Genomic DNA, 26,985 nt, shown 5'->3' on the forward strand with positions numbered 1-26,985 from the left:
AACCGACTAATGTGCCGCCCAACGTGGACCGGTGGTTGTCGTGCTGTTAGCGAATAGATATCACCGCATAACCGCTTCGAAAAAGAAATCATTTTGCCCTCATCGAAGTGTTTCGTTTTTCTGCCCCGGTGGCTCGGAGCTCGAGCTCTTTGAGTGTTCCCGACCCCGACATTCCATTTCGTACGGGCCATCCAAATGTTGCTCGGCGCACCATAATGAACTAGAACACCGTACGCGGCGGCGTACAAATCGATAGTGTTTATCAAACGATGCGACCGGTGGTGGGCAATAACCATAACCATAACCGTAACCATAATTTAAATGAACTGAAAAAAGCATGTTACGATAGAAAACTGTTTCTGCCTTTTTATTATGCTGATGAAGTTCGGTCGAAATACGCGCCGATTGAAAAAGGTGTGCCGCACCCGAATGCTCACTCGCGCCCAGGGGTAGAATGTTAGGTGTGAAAGTTTCTTTCCCCTTTGTGGTGTCTGGAGCTGTGAAGTTGAAAACATATTCGGCACGGAAATAATATTCAATTTTCTCCGATCGAAGCTCTGATCCGAATTATGCATCTCGCTTTTTAATGTTTCTGTCCGGTGTTTTATTGCCGATTTCCACCGAAAGTTACGGCAAAGTTTGGAGAAACTTTGTTCCAAAAACGTATGATGTTTCTGATGCTCTACACCGTTTCTACAAACCTTTCGAAAACTCGGATTTGCGGATTGTGGATTACAAGAAAAAAACCAAGCACGAACAGATTACCTTAATCCGATCCGATCGGGTTTAAAGGTGACGGCCAAGAGTTTGGTGCCAATTGTCACAAAGCGACCCAAGCCTCTTGATCTACTTACTTTGACGCGCACGGGCGCGCGCGCTCGTTCACCTTTGAAGCATCCCGGAGCATCCAGAGTTTGAGAGCTGCTGGTGGCGGGCCACGACACGCTCCAACGCCAGCCGTCACAACATCGCCGGGCGTTCTCGTGCGGGCAGCCCGAAAAAAGAAAGAAAGATAAAAAGCGGTCAGCCTGAAGTGGCTCGGAAATCGAGTTTCATCCGCATAACAGATTTCAATTATCTACGGCTCAGGATCATTTACACTAAACTTGTTATTATTGCCGACAAATTGCCCCGAGGATTATCGCCGGGTCTCTGCCTCTCTCTCGACCGACCTCCTGCGCATCGAGATCGGCACCGCCGTCGCCGGGCATCGGGCGCAATAATCCGTTATTGAAATATCGACCACAACAACATACCGGGGCATCGGGCATGCATATGCACTGTGACGCTGCGACGGGCACGTTCCCGAGATTAAACGATGATAAAAGGACGATGGCCGGCCGCGGTTGAGTTCCCACAGACCTTTGGGCTTTCACCCCGGTGTGCCCGCTTCGAACCCCTGGGACGGAGTCTTCGACTTAGTGACCCTCACGTTTCGCCGCGGCATTCGCCGCTGGCCAGGGGCCGGGCGTTCGGTGGCGAAAATGTATTTGGATCAATTGATGGCTTGGCAGACCGGGGGGAAAAGTTCCATAGGCACACGACGAAGCAGTCGGAGCACAAGAACAATCATGTTTCCCGACTGTCAGCTTTCTGCGCTAAAGTATTAGGATGTTTCGCCCGTTGTCTGAGATGGGTCAAATATGCACCGTTTTGTTGTACAATTTGTCGCCAGTCGCCAAAAGTAACATAATAATGCCCCTTTCATGGAAATGTCGGTCCTTATTGGCGAAAAACTGTAGTAATCTAATGTTAATAAATGATCTCAATTTCTTATCAGTCACGAAGTTTTGGAGTTTGGCGAGGTGATAGGTGGTGATCGCTCGATGCCAGGTCCGGACTATACGGTGGATGCATTAAAACTTCCCAAACAGGGCTCTCAGAGTTTCTGTTGGCCAATTCTGGCCGTTTCTGGTCAATCGCTAGTTTCAAATGGTCCAGTTGTTGACAGTAAAGATCTTAATTTAGTGTTTGGCCATACTGAAGCAACTCCTAATAAATTATTCCTTTCAAGTCCCACCCACAGTCCCAAGTACAGTGGTCCTGGTTTGGCCACCATTTGAGCCTGGTTTGGCCACGCTTTGACCACGATCGTCTTTGCATAATAGTGTCGTAAGTGACCCATTTCTCATCCCCAGCCATCATCCGTTTAACAAATGGGTCGATTTAATTAAGTTTGGCCAAAATTTGCGCAAATGGAAATTCGATCCTTCATGTTTTTGGTGTTGATGTTTGTTGTTTGGTGTTAATGAGACTCAAAAATTGAGCTTCTTTTTAAATCCCGCTTTGCGCAAATGCTTTAAAATGGTCTTATGGCTGATCTTTAGTTTTTGGGCTATCATTTATGTGTTTTTATTGACATTTTTGACGATACCAAAATTGCACGTAGCTGTTTCAATATCACCATCAACACCATTTACAATTTTAGAGATCTGGCTTGCATTTTCTCCTCACTAACGAACTACTGAATTTTCTGTTTGTTGACCTCTATTGTTAACACTCTGTAACTCACAACGGATCGGAACAAATAATAAAGAGCAATCGATTTCTTTTAGCATGAAATGTCACCTTGGCAATGACCATATCCTTGAAAGTGGTTGATCGATTCTTTCACGGGATATCGATCACTACCGAGCCACCTACGGAGCAGTCATAGGATTTTAGTTTTCCCCACTAACAAATAAAATCCGAAGTCCATTTAGTGGCAAGGATACGGCCCTGCAGAAACCGCAGACTTCCCGCTGAAGTTGACCCGGTCCCGGTTGCCGGTTGCCTTCTGCCCGGGCGCATTTCGTTAACCTCTTAATCAACAAACGCACCCGCCCGTGGTCGGTCCGGGTCCGGGGATGGACCCGCGAGCCCACGGATAATTAAGCGAGCCACCTAATGCCGGCAATTACCACGTGAAATTGCAACGGAAACAAACTGCACCGCGCCGCGCCGCGGTCGGTGCACCGGCCCGCGCGAAACCGTTAAGGGGCCGAAGCCAAAAGGTGATTTGGAATCATAAATCAGGGAAATAACTCATCGGCGGGGACCGACCGACCGACCGAGCGACCGAGGATCGGTAATGCGCTTAGTGCATCGGGCCGGATGCAGCATTTCTCTGCGCGCGCTCGGTGCACTCTGCACTCCGCGCGTATGTTGCGCACTGACCCCGCGGGGTCAGTGTGTGCAACAAAACTGCACGCCGCACCCAGCAGTTGTTGGTCTGCACGGTGCCACGGTGCGGTGCGGATGCGGTCTGTTCGGGCCGCGTGAAAAGTCATTTCAGACGCGAGATTCAGACCAAACCGCCAATGGCATGTTTGACCGGGGCGCGGTCCTAGCCTTCGATTGTGTGGCGTGTAATTGACGTCTCAATTATCATCCCCGACCGGGTTGGGTTGAGTTGGGGGGTATGCAAACCACGGATCGCTGATGGGGCACCCCGGTTATCACGCACCACAATCGGAAGTCAAATGTGCGCTGCTTTCCAATTAATTCGTTCCAATTTATGGCGCCCATTCGGGCGGGTGATATGATTTAATGGGAACATTTCAATTAATTAAAACTGAATGCGTTTCTGCTTTTATTGATCGGAATGCTTATTGACCCCGGCAGGACCCAGGGTAGAAGCTTCTCCTGCAGCGCAAAACCGGGTGGACCGGCAGACCGGGACGGTCATTTAGGAGGCACGCCACGTGAAGCGCATGAATCGGTTATTGTGCGCACCGGCTTCGGTTTCGTCGCCAGAGTCGCCTAATAATGCACCACGGAGTCCGATTTGGAACCCGGGCTGCCGCGGGAGTCACGGCGGGACGCGTTTCGTTAAATTATAACCGAAATCGTTCGTAATAACCCTAAATTTGGTAAGCGAAACGGATAAAACTCGCGAACCGTTTCCAAGGAGGCCCGGTGCAGGTGAATGCAGTCCGCGCTGCCCGCTCGCTGCGACTCAATTGCACAGCATGCAGCTCCTTGATTTCCGACCCGTTTCGGTGCGCGCGCATTCCATCTCGCGCGCGCGCGCACCCGCCGATTGACGGGACGCGTCCTTGCGAATCCGTGGCGGCCCAAACACGGCTTAATATTAATCATAACACGGTGCTTCCACGAAGCTTCGCTCTTATCGCCCCTTTTTGGGGGCCAGCAATCGAAACTTAGGACCGTGTCCATGACCGTTCCATGGCCGGCACGGGACCGTTCGGAGCCAACCATTCGTTCCAGCATGGGCTGGGCGAAAAACAATAACAGCGCCAGCGCCAGGCCCGGCACTCGGATCGTAACGGATCGCAGTTTAAAAAATATGACATTTCCCTTTTTTGTGCAGTGCAGTTTATTTGGACAGCGGCTGTAAATATATTTATGTTCCCAGCCCGCATCGTCCGCTTTCCCTCTGGTTGCCCTGGTTTTGTGCTCGTGGTTTGTGGCTTCTGGCGCAGGTGGTGTGCCAGGAATTTATGGCGCACCTCGCCCAAACGGATGGTTTCGCGTTACTTCCAGCGAGCGAAGCGAGCGAGTTCGATCGCGAAATAAATAAAGCGCCCCGAATCGAAAGATCGCCGTGCCACGATAAGCGACGAACCTCCGGGCGGGCGCACGTCAGAAAATCGAACTAATTTAATCTTTGGGCCCACTGATTCACTGTCTCCGCCGAGTGGAGTCCGTTCACTAGACAACCCCACTGGCCATCAGGTGACCGCGTGTGTGTGTTTGTGTGTGTGATAGTAATCTGGCTAATTGATCGATTGTGATGAGATGGAAAGCTCTTTCGGGAGCACACTTTTATTGGCACGCTTGGCTAGGGTTTGATGTTTGCCCGCCAAAGGGAGTAAATTCACACATCATTGTGGCCGCACCGGGGCCGCACCATTACGCGGAGTGCTCCGATATGGGGCCCGGTCCTGGCCCGGGTGACATGCGCAGCACCTTCGCGGCTTTACGCGGTTGCCTCTCCGCCGTTTGATGGGCTCCTCCAGTATTGTCAGGATGATCGAGAGTAATAAATCTGATCATATACCGATAAGAATTCAATAAAAAAAGGCCTCGCGAAGAACCCTTCGGCGAATGGGCCCAGACCGGCCGTCGAGCGCAAAGAAAGACATTAGGGAGCACCTGGCCCGGTGACAAGCACGGCCGTGCGCCCCGCCATCCCGGGTGGTGTGGGAACGTAATAGCTCCACCGTAAACTACATTCCGCCAGAGCCCTGGCCTGGCCTGGGCTGGCCAGCTGGCGGCCTAGCTCCTGCGTCATGCCGGTGGCCAGTTATTTGTCTTAAAAGTCATTTAGAATCACTTAAATCGGCTGATATTTTTCTATTTTCAAATGCCAATAACAATAAAATACCTATCAAGCTGACGGGCCGCGGTCAGCGCAACGCACGGCCCTACCGCGCTACCGATCCGATCAAGTTCAGCAGCACATCAGGTGCAGCCAGGTCGGGCCCAGAAGAAAGCCCAGCCTCTGCCCAGGCAGACACCCCTCAAGAGGTTTGTGGTCAAGAGAGACAAGCGCGACAGAGCGCGCGGCACACGGCAAAAAGTCCGTTAAATGAAGTATAACAGCCCAGTGGTCTTTTTTCTTCTCTCTCGTCCCCGACTGTTTAATTATATCAAAGGAACCGCCACCGCGGCGGGTTCGCTTCAATCCGCCCTGGCTGGGGCACTCCAGGACCGGGCCGGACTCTGCCATTGATCCGCGCGCAACAATATGCGCCCCGCGAAAGTGCGCGCGCCACTGAAATCCTGCGCCCTGGGGGCCGATGCGGAGAGCCTCGGCCAAGGCGATAACCTCGCTCGCGGCCGAAGATGTATGTTTTGTTTGTTCTGGCCTGTTTGAGTTGGCGAAGTGGCGTTAGCGGAGTAGATTCTGCTTCGGGTGCTCCGGGTGCTACTTCAGGTCGGGTATTCTCGGATGTAACTATCTCGCCATCGCCATCAGCAGCAGCAGCAGCAGGCAGTGTGGCCGTGTGGTCACTCGGTGCACCGATACGGCTACTTGTGAATCGCTGTAAGAAGAAAAAAAACCACGAAACACCCAACACTCATGACAAAAACCGGCAAACGCACCACCAGCAACTAGCCGGATAGTTTCTGGAAGTCCGCTTCTCCTTCTTGCTCGACGTTTGCTGTGAAGATTTAGTTTGCCATAAAAATGTGTCGCGGCAAGTGATTTGTCCCAGTTCGTCGCACGATCGAATGATTGGACGACCACTGTTTGCTTAATACTATATTTAAATAAATATGCGCACAGAAAAAGGATTTATCAAGGTTTTTTTCGCAGCAGTATTGCCGGACACCGGTCCGTTTAATTGGGCAAACAGTTTTGTCGCGCCATTTTTAAATGTATCAATTTACTAACAATAAATAAGAAAGAATGCTGCGATGTTGCCACGAAACGGTTTTCTGGTCACTTTCTGGCAATAAATAATACGGATTGAAACACGGCCAACCGCGGTGGCAATCGCACGCCAAGTTGCCAGACTGGAGCACCGGAATGTACGGCTCATTTTGGCGACACAGAAAGCTAACTAACGAAACTAAGGTGTTTGCTCGATAAATGGCTCGCGGCCGTACAGTTCGGTTCGCGCTCAGGCGAAGAATATCCGTGCGTTGCCGTGTGGCATCCGTGAGCTTGTAGATTTTAATTTAGATTAGCAAGCATCATCCCCCCTATGGTGAGCGGCTCGCTTCGGCCAGTTCTGGCCGGCCGATCGCCTGCCCGAAGGAGGTGACGTGTGTGCTGTGGTGTGTGCTCAGGAAATTATAACAAATCGAAGACCGCGCACAAGGATGCCGGACAATGATCAGATCAACGATCTCGCGCCGGGTCGCCCAAGTACCAGAACTTGATTTGAGCAGGCGCGGCGAAGAAGTGACAATTGGGTTCGCTCTTCGTACTCGTTGGAAGCTTTGATTTATGTTGCTAATTTCCAGGGACGGACTGTGTCGCATTTATTCCATATCTTAAAACTATCTTATGCAGTGGCCGGAAGTGTAGGTTATTGTATTTGAGAAATACAGAATTGAACCTACAGTGACTAGCAAAACAAAATTTATCATCGAAACATATGTATGTCATGTGAAAAGAAAAGAATTTCATCTTGAGAAATCACTCTTTTAAAACATTGAATGTTAGTTTCTAAGGCTCTAAAAGTAACATTATGGCTTTTAAATGATATTTTGCTTGATCGGATTTTCACATCCATTTCCTTCGTTTTGTTCGATATTAAAGCAACTAGAGTTTAATGAGTTGTTCAAGAGTAATATCAACGTCTAATGTTTATGTTTCAAATGCAAGATACAGGAACGTAAGAAGATACAGGAACGTGAGAATTCGCAAGGCATTATTTTGTTTCTAGGCTTGCAGAAGAAACTTAACTAACTTAACTAACCGATGAAGCACGCCAAGTGGACAAAAATATGTTTTAAAATGGTAAAAATACCAAGGATGTTGCAAAAATATTCGATAAGAGCGGGACAACAGATGGCAGAATAGGAATTCACGAATATATATTAAAGTCGTGTTCATCGTGCTAAAGTTGATGTACTTTGAAAAACAACATCAAAACGAATTGATAAAAGTATAGTTAGCATTTAAGTTACAAATCGTCTACCTTTCGGCATCTGTCGTAGTCAGGAAAATCTGGCCTTGTTTTCAAACAGTTAAATATACTTTATCATTGGCATGTTTTTAAACCTCCATTATCCTTGGAAACAGTACTCTGGAATGATAAGTCGTTGGCAAGACTCAGTTATTAACTACTCTTATAAGAGTCACGAACCAAAGGATTATGGTCTAGGGTTGCAATTCTGAAACTGGCAAGTGAGGCTAGGCTTGGCTTGAAAGCCTACCAAAACTTGGTAAAAGAAAACAAATCGTTAAAGAAAATGACTTATTGGTGAAGATTTAACCTTAAAACAATAATAAAAACATAATAATACACCAATCCACAAGTCACAAGCAGTCATACTGTACGATAGACCTTGTTCATGATTTTAGCTAAAGTTTGGGCCATCTGCCTTTGATGAAGACGATATCACCATGAGGCATTGATGAACCTTATTGATTAGGCGATAACTGAGAAAAATCCACATAATTTAAACGAAACAGTTCTATTAATTGAAACAATTTGTTAAACAATAATACCTGAGGACTGTAGGCAGGACCGTATGACTAAACAAATGGCGAAAAATACAATTGTGTTACGTCAATTGTATCTAGACTACACTATACTATACAACTACTAGAAGTTTTTACCTGATTTTTGAATGACTAACATTAATATTTGTCTCGTCTGCTTTGGACCAACTAATCGGCCAATCAATGCATTAAGTTTAAGCTGTTGTTTCAATAAATAAAAAGAAAATATTATTCATTCTCCTCGTGTTTCATTACATCTTTCGTTGTGCTTTCAAGCACTTTCGAAGCACTTCTCTTCCAAAGCTCATCTCTTGCAGAATGATTGTATCTGGGTGCTACTGAACAACGAGAATTTGTATAAGCTATGCAGAGTTGCTCGGAGCGAAGCGTCCCAAAGCAAGTACACATGCGTTCAGCTTTCAAAGTGCAGAATTAATCAAATACACCGCCGAGCCCAGTGCCTTTTCACGCCTTTCGCATATCGGTGACAATCGGTGTGCTAATTACCTTTAAAAGCAGTTCGACAGTGAGCCACCGGCCAGCGGCGTGCCCGCGCGCACCGACCTAACAAAAGCATGTCCTCGACGCTGTCGCTCGAAGCTGCCTTACTGCTGCTGTCGCTGCCTGGCCTGGCCTGGCCTGGGGCCCCATGGGCTACATGGGATCGGGCATTATCGCAACATCTTAATCTGCCCTTTTTAATACATGCTGCACTTCATCCCCGGGGTCCGGGCTTTCAGCGGTGCCCTCGGCATGCTCTCAACAGCTCAAGCGGCTAAACATCACAAAAGCGACCGATAGTAATCTGCCTTTTATGTGCGCACTCCAAAGCATCTCTAATATGATTCTCAATTTCACACCAGCAATTGTTGGCACAAAGTTCCTGGCACGACCGGCACAGATTCAACAGCGACAGCGAAGACAAGGAATCTCGTCCAGCCAGGGCCGCGGCACCGACAGGAATCCGCCACGGCAGCTCGGACCCGGGTGTTCGCGTGAATGTATGTGTGTGTGTGTCATTTAAATGAAGTTCAGCTATGTTGCATTACAGTTAATTTTCTTGCACACAACACTAAAATACGATGAACTTTACGGTGCTACGGCACTCGAGACTATCGAACAGTTCGGAGAAGTATACTACAGTGACCGAAAAGTAATGAGATTTTAGATTTTCTTGGCGTGTAGCTCATCAGTTGATGTTGATGTTGGTTTTCGATAGAACTTCCTCATCTTCTGCAATACTTTCATCCTTTTTGGCAGCAAAAAAATGTTGAATAGTTTCATACAATATGGAATACGAAGAAGTTACTTTTAACTGTTTAACTTCTCCTTCCTTTTTAGCCACAGTTGTCGTAGGGCCGCTCCCCCAAATCGGCACCGCATGCGTGCGTGGGGACGTGTCGCCGCGGTCCCGAAGGATAAAATATTTCTATTCATACTGATTCGAAAACGCAGATTAGGGCCACACGACTGGCCAGCCGACGGGTGTCGTTGTTTTCTTTTCTTCGTGCAGGAAAATTATCTTCCTCGAAATCGCCAATTGATTACAGTGTTACTTTGAAGTTGATCCGATGCGCAGACCCCAAGGAAGGTGTCGGGTATCATCAAGCTACCGTTACGGAGGGGCAAAACTTTTACCGAGAAAATCCCGTGAACTCTTCCGCCGAAGAAGTAAGGCGCACGGGAGAGGTCACCGCGCCTCGAGGTGGTACTTTTATCGCTTAATAAAAGCGATGCGCCAGAGAGTCCTAAATACCGGTAATTACACAGCGCCAGCAGCACTGCGCCCTGCATCTTGACCATCGACCATGGTAGATGGCTTGGCCGCGAAACGCAGGATTAGCCGAGGGCCGAGGGTTAGGGCAAAAAGACGCTAGGGCGCATTTGGCGCCTCCGGTCATTTCCTCCACCGCACTCGTGCGCCTGGCGTGCCGAGCGCCGAGCAGCTCCTACGGAGGCCCTACGGTGCTCGGCGCTGAGGACGTGTAAATTCTGCAAGCGATAAGCATCGCCGTAAGGCACATAAACAAACGACTGTAAGTTGTCCGCCGGTGTCATCAGTGAGCCAACAGCAAAAAATTCCCCACTGACAAAGTCTATCGGCGCGCGGACCGCGGCCCGGGTGCTTTACATATTTGCACTCTTGGCGCGATAAGTGTAACATAAATAAAACATACTCACGAATCTAATATTTCGCGCTCCGAGGAATGCCGGCCATTACTGGGCGCGCGAAAGTACCGACGATCGGCACCGCAACCAACCAACTGACCACCACAGCACAAAGGAACCAAAGTACGTTGGAGCTGGGAGGCGGTGACTTGGGACGGCGCAGGCCCGCAGACCTTTTTCAACTAGCATTCCCACGAAACTCTCGATTTTGGCCCGCTATTAGCCTCATTTTATTAGGATGAGTAACAACCGCCCGTGGGCTTGTTAACAGCGCATCCGTTTTGTTCTGGGGCCTCATTAGGAGAACATTAAAACCCGCGGCCCACGGTATTCCGGGTTGTCATTTCGTGCTGAACCAGTTCAGAACGAACTGGAGCGGGTGATACTTGTGGACGGGTACGTTCCTTCTTCTTTCTTGTGGTATCTTATGACATCCAACGATGGGTACGGACTGCGTAAGGCAGCTCGGTTGATCGGCTGTGAAGCATTGGGCAACTTTCTTGGCTACCCGGCAAATGGTTCTAAGAGGACAATAATTAAATCTCTGTCCCAAATGCTGCAGTGCTACGACAAAATCGATAAACGCCTATTTTCTTATTGGCTGTTTGATTTACTGTCCAGAATAGCCCCACTAATCGAGTTCCAATTGCAACACAACAGCCAAACATAAGGCATCTTGCATTCGATCGGTGATTTCAAATGTTGTGTCTGTTTTTTGACGTTTTTGACATGGATCTTCTTGAACGCTAGTACGGCCACGTTTAAACTCATAACCGCCGCTTTAAACCATCTAATTAAAGGTGAAGAGTCCTTATACACTGTCAACATTCGTTCATAATTTTCCTTCGCTTTTAAACGTTTCAAAAATAAAAATTAAATCACTGCATGACACTTGATTTTTTCTATTATAAAAAATACTGTGACATGTTGATACTAAATGGCTTGTAAAAAAAAATCGGAGACCGATTGAAATGAAACTTCACATACGTTCATTTGAAGAGTGTACAAAAAAAATAGGCTCGTAGCAGCGCTCCTTGTTATCGAGGCTCCGAATATAATAAACAGCCTAGTAATTCGAGATGTTTTCGAACCAATCAAACTAAATTCTGCAGGTGGGAATTTTTGGGAAGTAAAAATGTTTTGGTGAATGTTTGAAACTCCTCCGCGCTTTACAAACTCTGCTGGTGCGAGTTTAAGCATGCATCCAACGAGAAGTGAGAAAGGAATCCGATCAGAGACGTCACTAAGAAGTCCGATCCTCCTTACCGGCCGGATCATCGAAAACTGAGAATGAAATTTGGTTGCAGCTTTGGTTTGGATCGAGAACTGAGAAGGTTTTGGTTTATTTCTGTCATCCTGTATTATGCCACTCAAACGATTGTTCATCGACAAAGCAACGGTTGGGCAAGATATTTGTCGCTGGAGTTTAGTATCAATTCCTCGCCTAAATCATTTATTCCTCGTCAGTTGGTGACTCATTTTAACTTGCAAGCCCGGGCCCCGGCACGGTAAAGAGCGTCCCATTGCGCAGGGAATTATTCAAATTCGATCACCCGAACCGCGTGCGCGTCTTGCTCTCGAGGGCTGAGCGCGCACGTGAAGCATTGATAGTGCCGTGCAAGATTTCGAGATAGCATCGTACAAGTGCCGCCTAGAAGAGGACGATCACATACAGGCTCCCCGCGACGCAAACCCTTCAAACGGGTCAGAGCGGGCAGATGCGTCCCACTTCGCAGCCAACGATGCTCGTGGCGGAGCGGGCCGGGGCCGGTGGGCGATGGGGCAAGTGGAAAATTATGATCGTACACCGCCTCTATTTCATGAGCAAATTAGCTATTGAACTATCATCACTATATTTGTGATCGACAACAATGACCTACAGGCGCGCGCGCGCGCGTGGTGTGTGGCGTGCGGGCACCGCACCAGTCGCCGAGCACTCGTTTCCACGGTCGCGATCGGGACGCGATCGGGACGGCAACATCCTCCTCCTCCTCTGCCTCCTCGGAGAGGTCAGCAGAGGATCGAGGTCGTGGTGTATGCGCGCAATGCAATCATCATAACTATTCGCTTCACCCCGTTCCCGGCACCGCGTGTGTGCCGGTGTGTGTGTGTGTGCGGAGAGGACCCTCCAGTCCAGTCAGAGTCTATTTGATCGCCGCCATCGCGAACCGGGCGGACCATTTTGTGGACACGTGACATTCGACCTGGCGCAGATCTGATCTGCGGGCCGGTCGCTCCCATTATAATTCCATCCTTTTCTAACCGCAGAGCCTGGCGCGCGCGGTTAGCACAGACACACGCGCTTTCTAACCTGACACACAAACGCCGTGTGCCCTCGTGTGGGACCCACCCGCGGGACCGCACTCATCATCTTGTTGTGGGCTGATTTCTTGGGCGATAATTAAGTTTTCCGCCGAGCGCCGCGAGTTTTGTTTTGCCCATCTAAGCCCAAAGGGGAGCCCTTAATGCTGACCGTGAGCAGTGTTGGGCGTTAAACACGAGCAATTTGATGGCACAAAAAAAGACCCCACACTCTAGCCGGCCATCGTCTTGGCGTTGGCATTTTTTCCATCGTTTTCGCGATCTCTTGAGTTTCCGCTTGTGTTGCGCACGGGGAATGATAATCGATTGGATCGCCCACCCCGAGTAAACAGTGCTCCAGGGTCAAACGGTGACGATGAGCTGCAAAAAGCGCACACGGACTGTGTACGGTCCAGGTGGTCCGATGACAGTGCTAGGCCAAGATATGTGAGGTAATAAAGTGGAAAAGTGCATTGAAAGTGCACCGACGAGCGCCGGCGTTGATCCGCATACAGATGAGTCGCGCAGGAGGAATGCCTTGACCATAGAACGGGGGAGCGATTTGCACGATGCGGCCAGGATGCCATTGGAGAGAACAAACAAATTAGCACTCCTGCACTCCACTAGTAATGGAGGGCGCTTTTTTGGCGTAATTGTAAAATGACTGCCGAAGCGATTTCGAAGGACATTACTTACGGCTTAAATTTATTTGTCTAACATTAACACCGTCAGTTTCGCCCCTCTACAGGAACGCATCAAAGCGAACTGTCTGCGAAGCAATACAACTGACACACAATAAACGAGCGTGAAAAATGGGCAGAGCATTCTCCGCGAGAATGGGTGCAACATTGTAGCGCAGCCGAGGTTGTAACCCGAATTGCTCCACCCGTAATTACATGCGGCAAAACAGGCGGAGCTCCTTAAAAGCGCAATTTTATTAAGTTATCGTGGCTTCCCGTTGATCCACAGGCTCTGCTCTCGTGCTTCATACTGCATCGTTTATAAGGTTCATCAGTCATCTTCAGTCCGCTAAACAAGACGTTTCATCATTCGGAGCCCGCACGCGGATCGGAATTCCGCGTGTCCTCCGGAGAAAGCGATGGCCACCGTTAAGTGGAGCATGCCAAGTGGATGCACGTCTTCACGTGTCCGAAATCGGAAGTCGTGTCTTCACCGAACCCGACGAGCGACGGAAGATTGCATCCCGAGCGGGCCCCTAAAATGAGATAATTAAAGCGGAGTTTGTTGCTGACGCGGCTGTGTCGGGTGCTGGCAGACGAAGCGTTTCGCAAGACCCCAAGAAGACCCCGCCAGAAGTGAAACCAAGGTCCAAGGCTGGGCCGTAGTGATCGTGGTCTCCTGTCTTGCGAGCATCGAACCGAGCGACGATGATTTTCGAACATCGTTTCCTGGCGCAGCGCGCATTGTTGACGGCAGCCAGCGTGGCAGGTCAAGTCAGCGGGAGTCATTTATCATATGATTTAAAACAGAGCACCAGCACCCCGAAGCGACCGACAAACACGTCTTGGGGCCAACGGGCTGAAGCATTACGAGGAACCGCGCCTCGCCATCCGCAATCGGAGCACGCAAACTGAGCAATGCAAAGCAAAGCGGGCAAAAACGATCCCCCAAGCAGGCCGTGGCGCAGTATTTCCTGCAGATATTTCCAGTATATTCAGCGTAATGGAGAGAGCGAGAAAGAGAGGCGCGAGCTAGAGATATCTAGTGTCAAAGATCTCTACAGTTCTAATGTTTGCCCATCTTAATGCTTAAATGAGTGACCAAAAAGTGGTCTCAACGGAGAACTTTTGGGATAACAGTGACAATTCGACTGACACACTAAAATACAAGTAAAAACGATAATAAATTTTGCATACACGTCGGCCTGGCCGAGTGACACGTTTGCGTGTGAAAAGTGAGACCGTTTCAATGGTTGTTATTAAATAATTTTCGTGAAAGTTCGTCGAAAATTCACACTCTTCCTGATCTCGGTTAACAATTACCGTGCCGCGCCGTTGGCCAAATTATTTTTACAACCGTAAAGAAATTACACCCAGCCGGCCGGCGCAGACCTGGATAGCTCAGCGTACGCGGGCGAACTTTTGTCCAAAAATAAATGGAAAAACAATAATTGATTCATAAATGCATGGCGTGCAGCAAATGAGAAGCATATCCCTCCGCGCCTTCTCTGTCTCCGGTGGTTTGTTTTCGTGTTCTGGCCCGAACAGGCGCCGCCGCCGGTGTGGGGTGATTTCTGCCGGGCCCGAAAATTCGATAGCTGACAGGAGCGTATTGAGTCGGGCGACCAAGCCCGGGTCGCGTTTCGCCAGTCGACGGATTGAGTTATTAACTTATTAAAATTTTCAACATTCGTAGCGAGGCCAAGTGGCAGGTAATTTACTACGTATGTGTCCCTCCGCTGCGTTTTCTCGTTTTGGTTTTGTTTAGTCGCGCAGCGCAGCGCCACGCCACGCGGGAGAACGCTGACGACTTTGGCTGATGAAAGATATCCAAGTCATTCGAGGCGAAGCGCTCGACGGGCTGCTTTCGCGGACACGGTGCAATGAAGTGCAATCAAAAGTATTGCAACTCTCGCGGAAAGCATTCCGCGGGAAACAAACGGGGTCCAATCGGGATGGATGGGGCGATCGGGGCATTATTTATTCTCCAACACATTCGTTCTGAACGGGGAGTTGCATAATACGTGCCACCGGGATGCACGGTAGACTGTAAGCGACTAACTGGCAAAAGTCGGGTTCGTCGCTTCGATTTTGTGGCGAAGTCTTTTGATTCTGAAATCGCCCAAAGGCAATGCTATTGATTTTATTTAAAAGCCGCAAAACGATATCATATCATTTGTTTTGTCGAATATTTACACCAAGACTGGGTGTTTTCGGTCGATTAACTCTATTTACTCTGGCTGAAGACAGATCAGTGCAAAACAGTTTTTAACTGCTGATGAGTGCGGGTCTTACAATTCCCTCTAGCTGTACCCGGCGCAAGCGTTGAATCGCTTCTTCAAATGTTTTTTTCTTTCCATTTCGGTTGGTTTGCAGTGCCAGAAGCAGTCTTTATCATTACTATTCACAGAATTTTACATTTTTATTTCGTTTTGAGGTTTGATAAAATGTTGGTAATGCAATTATAATTAGGTATTTGTTTTTGGTTGCATTGAGCATGAAAGTATATTAGGAAAGTAATGCCGTTGATATCTATAGTATTTGTTAAAGTGCCGTTGGGTTTACAATGTTTTTAGTTTTTCCTCCAGGTTCATACACAAACCAATCCGATGGTTTTCCAATTTGTGAGCAAGCCACATACAATTGGCATTCATTTTCTGAGTTTGATTCACATATTTCACGTTTAATCCACATATCCGTCGATAATATGGGAATTCGGAAAATTTACGGAAAAATATGGGAAAATTTACGTCATCATTTTTTACTGCCAATATAGCACGTTCCCTCAGCGACTGATGATTCTAATATTGTAGTGCTATGTTTGTACTAAATTTGTCAGATTTGTGGTCGAAAAAATTCTTGATCGAAAAGCGTCGTTGGTCAAAGACACACAATATACATCATCATCATCACCAGAACGCTCATGGAGCAGACAAACAAACATACAGACAGACATTCCTTTTTATATTTTCATAGATATTCTATAAATTATAGGGTATCGAACACTCTGTCCATTTGCAGCAGGTCAGTAAGGCCGGATTTCACATCCCAATCTCGATCACTTGATCCGGCTGCACATCGTAATAGACCCGGTTGACATTGCTTTGACACGCCGTGTGGGGCTCATCACCAGCAAGTTTATGGATATTGTTCTACTTGTTCATCGTCAATGGCGCCCAAGGCGTGTCCGGAACCAGTACTGTACCCCTGCGGGAAGCTTGGCAATGCGCGTTCTACATTGTATCCTAACCTGGAGCGGTTGCTCCTAGCAAACGTTACCCAAAGGGCCTTCACTACATTGTTTGGATTGTTCTGACGGCAGCTGTCGGTTTTTGCGCTAACAGGCTCACCGATTATCGGCTTCACGCGGAAAGCGCCGAACTAGCAAACCCCCAGTGGCCCCGGTTCAAAGGCTGTGGCCAGCCGAGCCGAGCCGAGAATTCTCCGGAACCGTTGAGGTCGAGGCCGGAGGAAACCCACTCACCGGTCCGGGAGTGATTGATTCGTTGGGCGGTTGGGCAAAACGGGCCCCAAATTTATGGACCATAAATCTGTGGAGGTGACCTGGACAAATAGGCAAGCCGGGTCGGATCCTATCGGGGCGGATGGTGGAAAACTGTTTCCGCGAAACTCCGACGGCCCGGTCCGTTCGGTGCGGGTGGAAAAGCAATGCAGACTCCGGTGGCTCAGTTCGGTAGCCCCCCGTGGGAACGGCCGCGTTTAGAAGCAGTCCGAGGACCCGTGCTGGCCGGAGGGTAGTTGAAGCCAAGCCGAGCCATCGGGCGCCGTGTGTTGGCGCGCGAGGAATTCAGGAGTTTTTGATCTATTTGACCGAAGCACCGTTCGAAAACGGGGAGGCACCAGCGCTGGGGATTAAACTGATGGTACCCCGTAAAACATGCCACGACGCACGCCCTGGCCGCGCCGCATCAATATTGGCGTGTAAAGCTTGGGTCAACACATAAATTTCCCCGTCGGGATGCGCACATTTTCATGCTTACACCATTAAGGCGCCCAGCGCGCTCCAGCGCACTTTAATTACCCCCTCGGCAGGACACGCACGGGGGCACCGGCGAGGCGGGGCTCGAGGCTCCGGGTAAATGCCTCGGTTTATGGGCATCATTTGGGCTGATAGTTTACGATGTGGCCCCGCGTGTGGCTAATCCCGTGGAGCGCGGAGAAACCATAAACCACGGCCAATAATTGATATCGCGGGGCTGCGCGGGTCCACGGGCGCGATCGTTTGCTTATTTTTATTCGTTTTAATTGTCCCCGAGCGCGTCAGCTCCCCGGTACGTCACCCGGCCCCGGGTGACGGCAGCTAGGCGAGGTAACTCCGCAGCAAGGAGCAAGATCGAGCAAATCGCACAAGCTCGTTTGCGCGAAGCTCGTAATAAGTTCATTGTTTTAACGCCCGCCCGCCCCCAGTTGAAGGCCCGATCGGGGGCCGGGAGGGCCCCCCGGCACCCCATTCGCCGCCCCCCAAAGGATCTCCTGCATAAATTATAGCAAAATCGTAAAACTGCGAAAATTATTTAAATTAGTTTTATTCGCCTCTCGGCGCTCGGTGCAGTTCGCTGCGCAGCGTTCCCCGGTGACAGTTCCGGAGAGGACCGCGGTGCTGGTGAGGGGCGGCTAGGCAACCCCACAGGCTCCTAGAACCGAGAACCGGGCGGTACGGAACGCGCGGGATCCCCCCGTGGCTGTTGTTTTACACCTTGTTTTATCTTCGGTTTTGCAGCCCATTCGTGGCAGGCCCCGCAACGCCCAACGCGCGATCCGATCCGCCTGTGCCTAGCGAGATGCGCTGCCGATCGGGAGGATGCAGGAGCTAGAACGGGGGAAAAGTTATACACGACGTAACCAGCTCATTAGCAACCGCACAGTAACCGCTCGCTGCTTGGACTATTTCTGAGCGACGCGTAACGACTTCACGTACTTCGACACCGGACCGAAACCAGACCTGACCAGAAGATCATTGGAGCGATCATGAAATAAGGTACGTCACTTTATTTCGCTTCGATCCATCTCGATCCCGGGGACCCGTTGGTGGGTAATCCTGGCATCGGATCTACGAAACCGAATACCGATCGGGGTGATTCAGCGGTCAGAACTGGAGAGAACTAGAAGTTGAAGTTGAGGTTACCCTTGGTTACCCGCGGGCCCAGAACGGACCTGAGAAGGAATTTTGGGCCGAAACGATGATCCTGCCAGCGATCCTCAGCGAGTGCAATAAAACACAGACCTACACCGGACGCCGTTAAGTGCACCACCTAATGAGGCGATCCCGAACACGCTGTCCCTGGAGAGGTTCGAAAGTGGAGTTAGTGGAGCGCAGCGTGAGGACGCGCATGATGGATAGGCGCTGCGCTGCGCCACATTCCACGCGAGGGTTGCACTACATTTTCGGTGGTCCCGTCCTGCCGGTCCCCGGGAGATCCGGTTCGATCCGAGGGGGAAATGATCGATGAAATCATTTTAACGCTCCACCAGGCAACCCCGCTGAACCCCTCCTTCCACCTCACCATCCGACCGAACCGAAAGACGGACCGTGGGCAATAAACCGAGTCAAATAAAAGCGAGTGTCATAAGTTTTTGATTTTTATGTCTCGTGTCCGAATAGGGTGCCATAAAAGACCACAACAACCGGAGATCCAGCACCGGAGGAGAACCTGACGCGACGCGGCACTCGACACTTTAGCCTCGCTGGACCACACGCATCGAATGTTGATCGGCGCGTTAATTTATTGTAACAAAACACAGGACACCTTGGACTGGGCTGGGCGGCGTCGCTCCGATCACAGACGACGGGACCGCATTATCGTGCGCTGATCCGTAGCCAGTCGCCCCGTGGCAATCGTCACCCCGTCGGTCGTCGGTCGGCCTAAAGGGAAGCCTAGAAAACCTGCGTCGCCGCCCATCCCGGGAATGGGTCCCGTCCATCTTTGATCAACTTTTATTCGCCCATTATGCGGCCCGCGCGCGAACAAAGATTCCATTTTCAGTCCGCCAGTGATCCGTGACCGTGCCGGGGGTCTGTTGGTCGGGTCGGGAGATATCGGCGCACCTTCACAATATACACCTAATTTTCAAAGAAATAAAAAATCTGTCAACGGCGCTGTTGCCGCCGCCGATATCTGATTTTATGCCTCGAATCTCTCTCGAAATCTATGCCCCGATGGTGGCCGATTGCGTGCGGGTGGTGCCGGCGGGTGTTGGCGCGGAAAGCAATCCAGTTCATCGGGCCGCGCGTCAGCGACCGTATTAAAAATGAAATTTATTTCCACGAGCGACGCGCAAGCTTGCGCATCACCACAGTTCAGTTCAGGGTGACGCACTGAAAAGTGACATAAAACTCGTGGTGGTCGGGGAGGCGGCGCGGGCTAGGGGACGGAAGGACCTCAGCAGCGTAATCATTCTTCCACACCGGTAATGCCGGTGCCGCCGCCGCCGCCGCTGCCCGGTCATTTGCCATTTGCGCGAACGGAGATAAACTACTTACGCCACGATCGGGACGATTTAGGGCGGACATTAAACATTCCGCAGATCAACGCGCCCAACGTAGCGCCCTTGCGCCTTGCGCTTGTGATCCCTCGGACTCGGCCTCGGCCTCGGCTGGTGGATGGGGCGGAATAGCGAACGGGCGAAACAGAACACCGGTAGCAACGAGCCGAGCTGTTTAGCGGAGAAAAATAACGAAAATATTTCCACTTGCCTTGCTGTGGCTGTGTGCTGCCCACGGGGTATTAGTGTCAAAGTGGTCGTTTGAATGATGGTACAGAATATATTATCGAGACTTAATGATTATCAGTCCCTTGCGCTTCCCCCTGGTGGCGGCGGCGGAGAGGTTAGATGCTCTCGGCTCTCGGCCTCGGCTCGGTACGTCCGCACGGCTGCGCACGATTGCAGCCGCACCCCGCGAGACTACCAATTTCGCTATGGCTGGAACCTTGGCCACCACCAGGACCTCGCGACGCTCGGTCGAGAGTCGCCGCGGCCAGCACTGCCCCCGGGGGCCGCCAGCCAGAGCCCACAGACACTCCGGCCCCGGAACGATTCGTGGTTTATAGTGTAATAATAAATGCTTTTAATATAATTTATGACGTATTTAAAGAGTAATATCAAAGGCATCGCATCACGCACGGCGCATCTGCACGGTGCACGCCATTCTTGTGGCCAGCAATTTGGCCAACCTGATGGCCAACCAGCAGCTCGTTTCGCCTCGGTTGCCAAAAATTGACACCACACACACACGAGGGCTCGCTGTAAATAGTTTTCTGTTTGCCAATAACCAATTATTCGGTCAAATTAATCAAATGTATCTAAAATAAACACGGTAAAACGGCTTCCGACCTCAAGATGAAGATGACGGAACTGCCTAGTACATTTTTATTGTCATTTTTTGTGTAACAATTGTTTGGTTGAGATGATGTCAGTGTTTTGGTCGAAAACGTCCTGAACGTTTGAATTAAAGTGAAAGAGGTAACAAAGGTTACGAACATGTCACAAGAACGTGTAGTTTATGTTGTTTTGTCAACGAACATGTCAAAAGATGGGAGGATCGCTGGAAGGAGTCTGTAGGAAAAAATATGTCCGGAGCCATTCTGACGACATTTTGTAACCAACTAATCTTTTTAAAGCATACCAAGAAGGTTCGCATGGACAAGTGGCTGCCGTTAGCTGCATGAGAAACTTTGCTAAATACCTCGGGGTCAATTTCGGCAAAGCAACATTATTTCCAATTCATAGACACAATGTTGTGGTCAAGTTAGACGAAAAGCCACTCCAGGGAGTACCCCATTTATTCTCATTGGAAAATGGGAAGGAAAATTACCTGATGGCCCGCTTATTCTCAAGCTGCATTCACCTGGGTTCTCATGCATGTATTGTGTGTTGGCACACACAGCAATAACATTCCAAAGGGTTGAACCCTTTTTCAAACAAGTTTCAAATAATAAAAAAATAAATTAAATATCTCCCAAATAAGTAAATTGCAGTTTGGTGGCGTTGTTTCCACTCATTTTGTATTTTTTAAATGAATCCTGGCGAGATTCTTCGTCGCTTCCAGGTAATTTATGGTGGCATTACCGTTGATAGGGTCTGTTGTGAATCGATCGGCACTAAAGTTTTGTGATTGCCAACCTGGAAATGTCTTAATTCTTGACAAAACATACAGCGCACTTCCGATCACTGCCTCAGATTCTTCGGAGATATGATTCCTACTGACCTTCCAATCACTCAACAGAGCTCTGATTGAGGCTCTGGGAAAGCGGAAATTTGAATCAATTTCCGAGTTTTTTTTCACAACTCGAGAGGAACCTTGAAGGTCATCATTACAAGTCGAACAATGAAGTAAAGACAGCTATCGCGTCCTAAACTCAAGAAAAATTTTTAGAATCATTCAGTGACGGAATGAGATCACTTTACGATAAAATAGAAAAATTAAACACAAATATCTACAACAATTTTTGCATTACTTATCAGATCTTTTACAATAAACAAATGCTGGCTGTACAACAACATCACTTGATGGAGTTACAGTACCTGACAGTATAGAAAAATGACTCAACCATAATTGTTTATTTTATTCACAATTTTCATAATTACCATATCGAGCTGTTTCATAATCGAGGCGCCTTTGTTTGTGGCCAATCCCGACGTTTGTCGTCAATTGTTTTGTGGGAATTTTGGTAAAAAGCTCTGTTTCACACCCTTGCGCCCCGTTGTTGACCTTGCCAGTCGCATGTGGTCAATCTGTTACGCGCGTCACAAAAGTCAATCTAGTAGCATCGCGAAAATCAATTGCGTGGCATCGAATTCTAATTTGACAGTGCGCATAGGAAACAGTGTCAAATGACGCAGTGTCTAAAGACTGGCACTGGCACCGGCCTCGAGATCGGAGAACCTGCCGAAGGTCGAACGCTTGATAAATTCGTCGAGCAAATTCAATTTAATAAATAAAACATTGGCATCGACGAACGAACGAAAACGAAAAAAAAAATCCATCGCCCAGGGTGGCATCCTCTTGACTCGTCGTGGCCAGGACCGGGGACGGCCGTGAGGGGGGGGCTGTCGGAAATCTGTCGAAACATCTCACTCGCCAACGTAAATAAACCCGGGGTCCCGGTCCACCCGGTGATTCCCTCGGCGATCGTTATCTTTACTTTCTCCTTCGGCGTACCGAGAGCCGAGTATCCTTTTGCCGATCGAGCCCACGTTGACAGCTTCATGGAGGCGACAGGCTGCGCATCGGTTGGGTTGCTTCCTGCGGGGAAAAACGGGCAAGGTAAACAGGATGAAATTTATACCGCATCTGATTGTGCAATGATTTATGCAGGTGCGCAGCACCACGGCTCTAAGTGGACTGCTGCGGACTGCGGTGACCGGACCGAAAACGGACGTGATGATTTAATAATAAACATCCCTTCCGGGGAAGCCGCCTAAAACAACAACCGGGCCGTGACCGAGCCTCGGTGTGACATCCTGCAGTCGCCGTAAATCTCTTGATCGATGCTCGGTCAGTGTGAAAAGGTGCTTTTGGGAAAACAGCCACGTAGCCGATCTGATACAGTGCGTCTAATCCTTTGCCCCTGGGGACCGGAAACGCTTAGGAACGAGTAGCGTAGGGGTGCGTTTAGATGCGCGATGACAAGTAGTTGATGGGACCGCACAGTAGCATCAACATTAATTCCCAACTCCAACATGCAGTTCTGGCATGTTTATGAATTATGCATTCTTTCCTATGGTCGGACCTGAAACAATGGCTGCGGGACACTACTGTCGTACACAACGATTCGATGTGACGTCATAAATTGAATTCTTCAACTTGTGTTCCCTTCGAGTATTGCCAATCTGATCACTGAGTATGTGATATAATAGAAATATTTGTTCCCAGAAAGTAATCGTTTCGGAATAACCCACAGAGCATAATAATGGTCACCCTTCTCCAGTTGGTGTGCAGTTTGAGAAAGACTCGTGTACGTGAATGGCGTTGCAACCGAAAATAGTTGACCAAAACCGAAAACTAGAGGGCTCGGGTGCACCTGAACCGAACCTGCCGTCTGGTAATGGCCAGGGCCATAAAACCTTATTTCATATCACTCGGAAGTCGGACCGTACGCGATTATGTTTTCAATCACCGCACGTATCGTATCGCGGATCACTCAGAACGAATCTACGGCTACGGTGCTACGCGAGCCTTAATTTATTCTCGTCGAGTAATGTCCCGGCCCATTTCCTTCCCCAGCGCGCTCGCGCTTTCTTTCGAGCGTTATGCCGGCGTACCCGGCCGGGGCCCCGGGGTCCCGGGATGATAAATTGAAAATTATTCAAATCAAGCTCCCGGCCGGGACCCGAGCCGGGGGCACTCGAAGGGCATGTTTTAGACCAACAACTGACCAACCTGGTCCGAGCTGGCTACTGTTTACACCTTTCGGTAGCCCCCAAGGGGCTGCCTCAGTCAAGTGCCTCCGGTAATCTGAACGATCTGAACGGTTGTTCGATGTCAACGACATACGCAGCCGACGCGCCGAGTTACACCTGAACGGTATGTTTTATTTATGTATTTTTACGGCTCTCGGTTTCGATCGGTTGCACCTCGATGGAGGAGTCGCACTCGGGACCGTCCAGTACTGTTTCGTTTCCTGTCCGTGATCGCCTCGGTCACTGCCGTGTCTTTTCCGCCCGTTCTCCGTTGAAGAGCACTAGAATAAAATCAGAAACGTCTATCCGTGATCATATTGCCAAACATGTTTTACACTCGTTCCGTCGACCTGTTTCCGTCGTTACCCATCGGTCGATGACCACCAGTCTGAATGCCGTACTGAATGAGTTATAATTAAATTCCCCGGGCGTTCATTTCGATTCACCTGCTAATAAGAACGTGGCCAGGAGCTGCTGGACGACCATCTTGGAAATGCTACACCCTCCGATCGCCGATCATAGACGTGATTATTTCGAGTTTAAATCACTTTGTTTTTGTATCGAAACATGACAATCCGGAGCCACCGAGAGCGGGCCATATTTTACCGAGAGTGGGCTGTCAAGTTCGACTGACCTAAACATTGCACATCTACACACTTCTTCCTGCGATTCTCACATCTCTGTGATCTGTTCAAATAATATTCAGAAAAATAGTACAAGCAGTTTTCTTTTTCAAAATAAGTGTTCGCAAAGGCGACTCCCTCTGAACAAAAAGAAGTTACTTGGGATTAGATTCTGGACTAGAACTTACTTTAATTTTGTGGTTCTCTAGTACCATTTGGTGAACAATGGCGATGTTGTCACCACCTGATGAAGTTTTTGGACGTCCTGAACGTTTATTGTCTAGCAAGCATTTACGATCATGTTTAAATTTAGCTGCCCAAAAGTTTACTCAGGTTGGCAGAGTTCCGCAGAAGTTTAATAGACATATTAGATTTAAAATTCACTATCATCTCCCTCACTCAAACGATTATTACACAAAAACTGAGCGTCCAAACTGGCTAAAATTGTGGTGAGTAACTGCCAGAAGATTGGCAACCAAATTCACTAGCTTCTGATTGACTGCTGTTGCCATCTTTCCGTTGAGGTCGAAAACTTTACAAACGGCCTGTGGCTTCCAATATGTGGCATCTTTTTATATTTAGGCACACATTTCGGTGGAGCAGTTATGCCGCTCGGAGCGAAATATTGGTTTACGCCAATGCGAAAACATGCTCAAAAGCTGCGCATAGCGTGCAGCTGGGCCCGAAGCAAGGCTCGATACCCGAAGACACTCGCCGCGGGCCATCTCCTGCCGGGCCGGCCGGGTTCGCATCGTTTGCATCGTGGCATTAAAATTTACGATAAAAATATTCAAAGCATTAATAGTTTTAAATTTATGAGCTCACCATAACGGCCACCGCGCACCGACTGACCCATTCCGAATTCCGGCGGCCCGAACGATGGCGTGCCGTAGCGCATAGAATTTCACCGTAATTACGCATGTAAATTTCACTTTTTCGCCCCCCGAAACCGGGCCCGGTGAATCGCCAACACGGCGCAGAATTCGGCAGCGACGACGTGCTGCCGAAAATGCTGTTTGAACGAAGCGAAAAGCAGAGCAGAGCAGAGCGTTTTATGTAAACTATGTAGTGATTGCACATTTTATGCGTTTTTAATGTATCTCGGTACCACAGCATAAAACAAGAAAATGACCATCATTAAAGGCAACGGCGGCTGCGATGGACCGCCACCGCCGGCTACGGCCGGGCCGGCCAGGCCGTAGCCTGTTGAAAGCTGGTAGCAGCGCCTGGTCCTGTGGCCATCTCCTGTGCGGAGTACGCTCCCCATTTCGCGTTCGCGTTTCATGTTATCGCCGAAAATCGGTGTAATTTCGCTCCAGCAGCGCCCCTAAAGTGTTGGGCGTCGGGCTTCCTGACTTGAACGCCGGGACGCCGGGCTCTCGGGGCCTTCGCCGGCTCGATAATCAGGCAGAAAAATTGACAAAACAAAAAAAAAACACGAGAACCGAGCGTGGAGCGGAGGCATGTCAACCGGACCGTGGACGCGGCGCATCCGGGCAGGACCTCTCACGCGGGAAGCGACAGGAAGTGGGTGGTGCGCCGGTGTATGAAGCAATAAAAATCAAACCACATCATTAATTTCATATATAACATCGTAAAACGGACCTGCAGGACCCGTCGGGCCCCAGTCGGGCCGGGCATCGTCCTGTGAGGTCCTGTGAGGCCAGAAGGTGTGGCAAATCGAGCGAGAGCGACCTGCGAATGCTTGCGGCTGGTGCGGCCGCATAATTAGAGCGTATCGAGAAGGATGGCGCGCCCCGAGGATGAACCTTCATCACCACCGAATCCTTGTGCCGGTTATCATGCCGGCCTCGTCTGTGTGTGTGGGCACGAGGGGTGTAATTTGTTTCCGGGGATCAAACTAGAAGGAGGTGATTATCATCCATTCCGTTTTGGTGAACTTATTTCAACGCAGCGCAGCGCTCATTTTGGACACACATTGTTTCCGACCTTTCGCCGGGCACCCGGGTTTTTTCGCCGTCTGCTTGGTTCGATAAACAATGGAAGATCTTGTGCCGTTGACGACGAAGTTTGTCCGGAAACATTTGTCCTTCGTTCGTTTGAAGCTCTCAGGCGTCGAAACATCATTCATAACTCAATCTCGCATCGCTGCTGGATCCTTGCTCTAAAATTTGTTATCTTTGTTTACGACTTGTCGGAATGAGGATTCTTTTAACAGTTGTCTGACTGTCAAATAGTTGAACGAATAGGTCCGAAAGTAATAGGAAATCCATTTCAAAGCGATCGCAATTTTTTTTTTTCAAAAACCCTCAACACCTTTTTGCTACAATATTCAGCTACAAACGGCTGCTACACCAATACCAAACCTACTGACACATCGACGAGCATAACTTTTCATCCTGTCATCCAATTCGTAGGAAATGGATGCAATGATAATATTTAAAAATATTATAGGTCGTAGCAATGCACGAAAGAAAATCAGTTTCCGTCGGAAGCTTCGGGGAAAACATTTGGGAAAACGCTACTCTCGCTTTTCTTCTCGGCCTGGCTCGGCAGAGGTTTTCGCACTACGTCACTTCTTAGCCATCTGAGTGTAGATCTTGTAGACGAGTCATGCACCGGATAATTGCACCAACATATATTTGGCAAGCAATAATGTTGAAATATTGCCGAAAATATTGTTAATTGCAATTTTTCCAGGCAA

Source organism: Anopheles cruzii, chromosome 2 (assembly GCF_943734635.1).
Source record: "Anopheles cruzii chromosome 2, idAnoCruzAS_RS32_06, whole genome shotgun sequence".
NCBI classification, from domain to species: domain Eukaryota; kingdom Metazoa; phylum Arthropoda; class Insecta; order Diptera; family Culicidae; genus Anopheles; species Anopheles cruzii.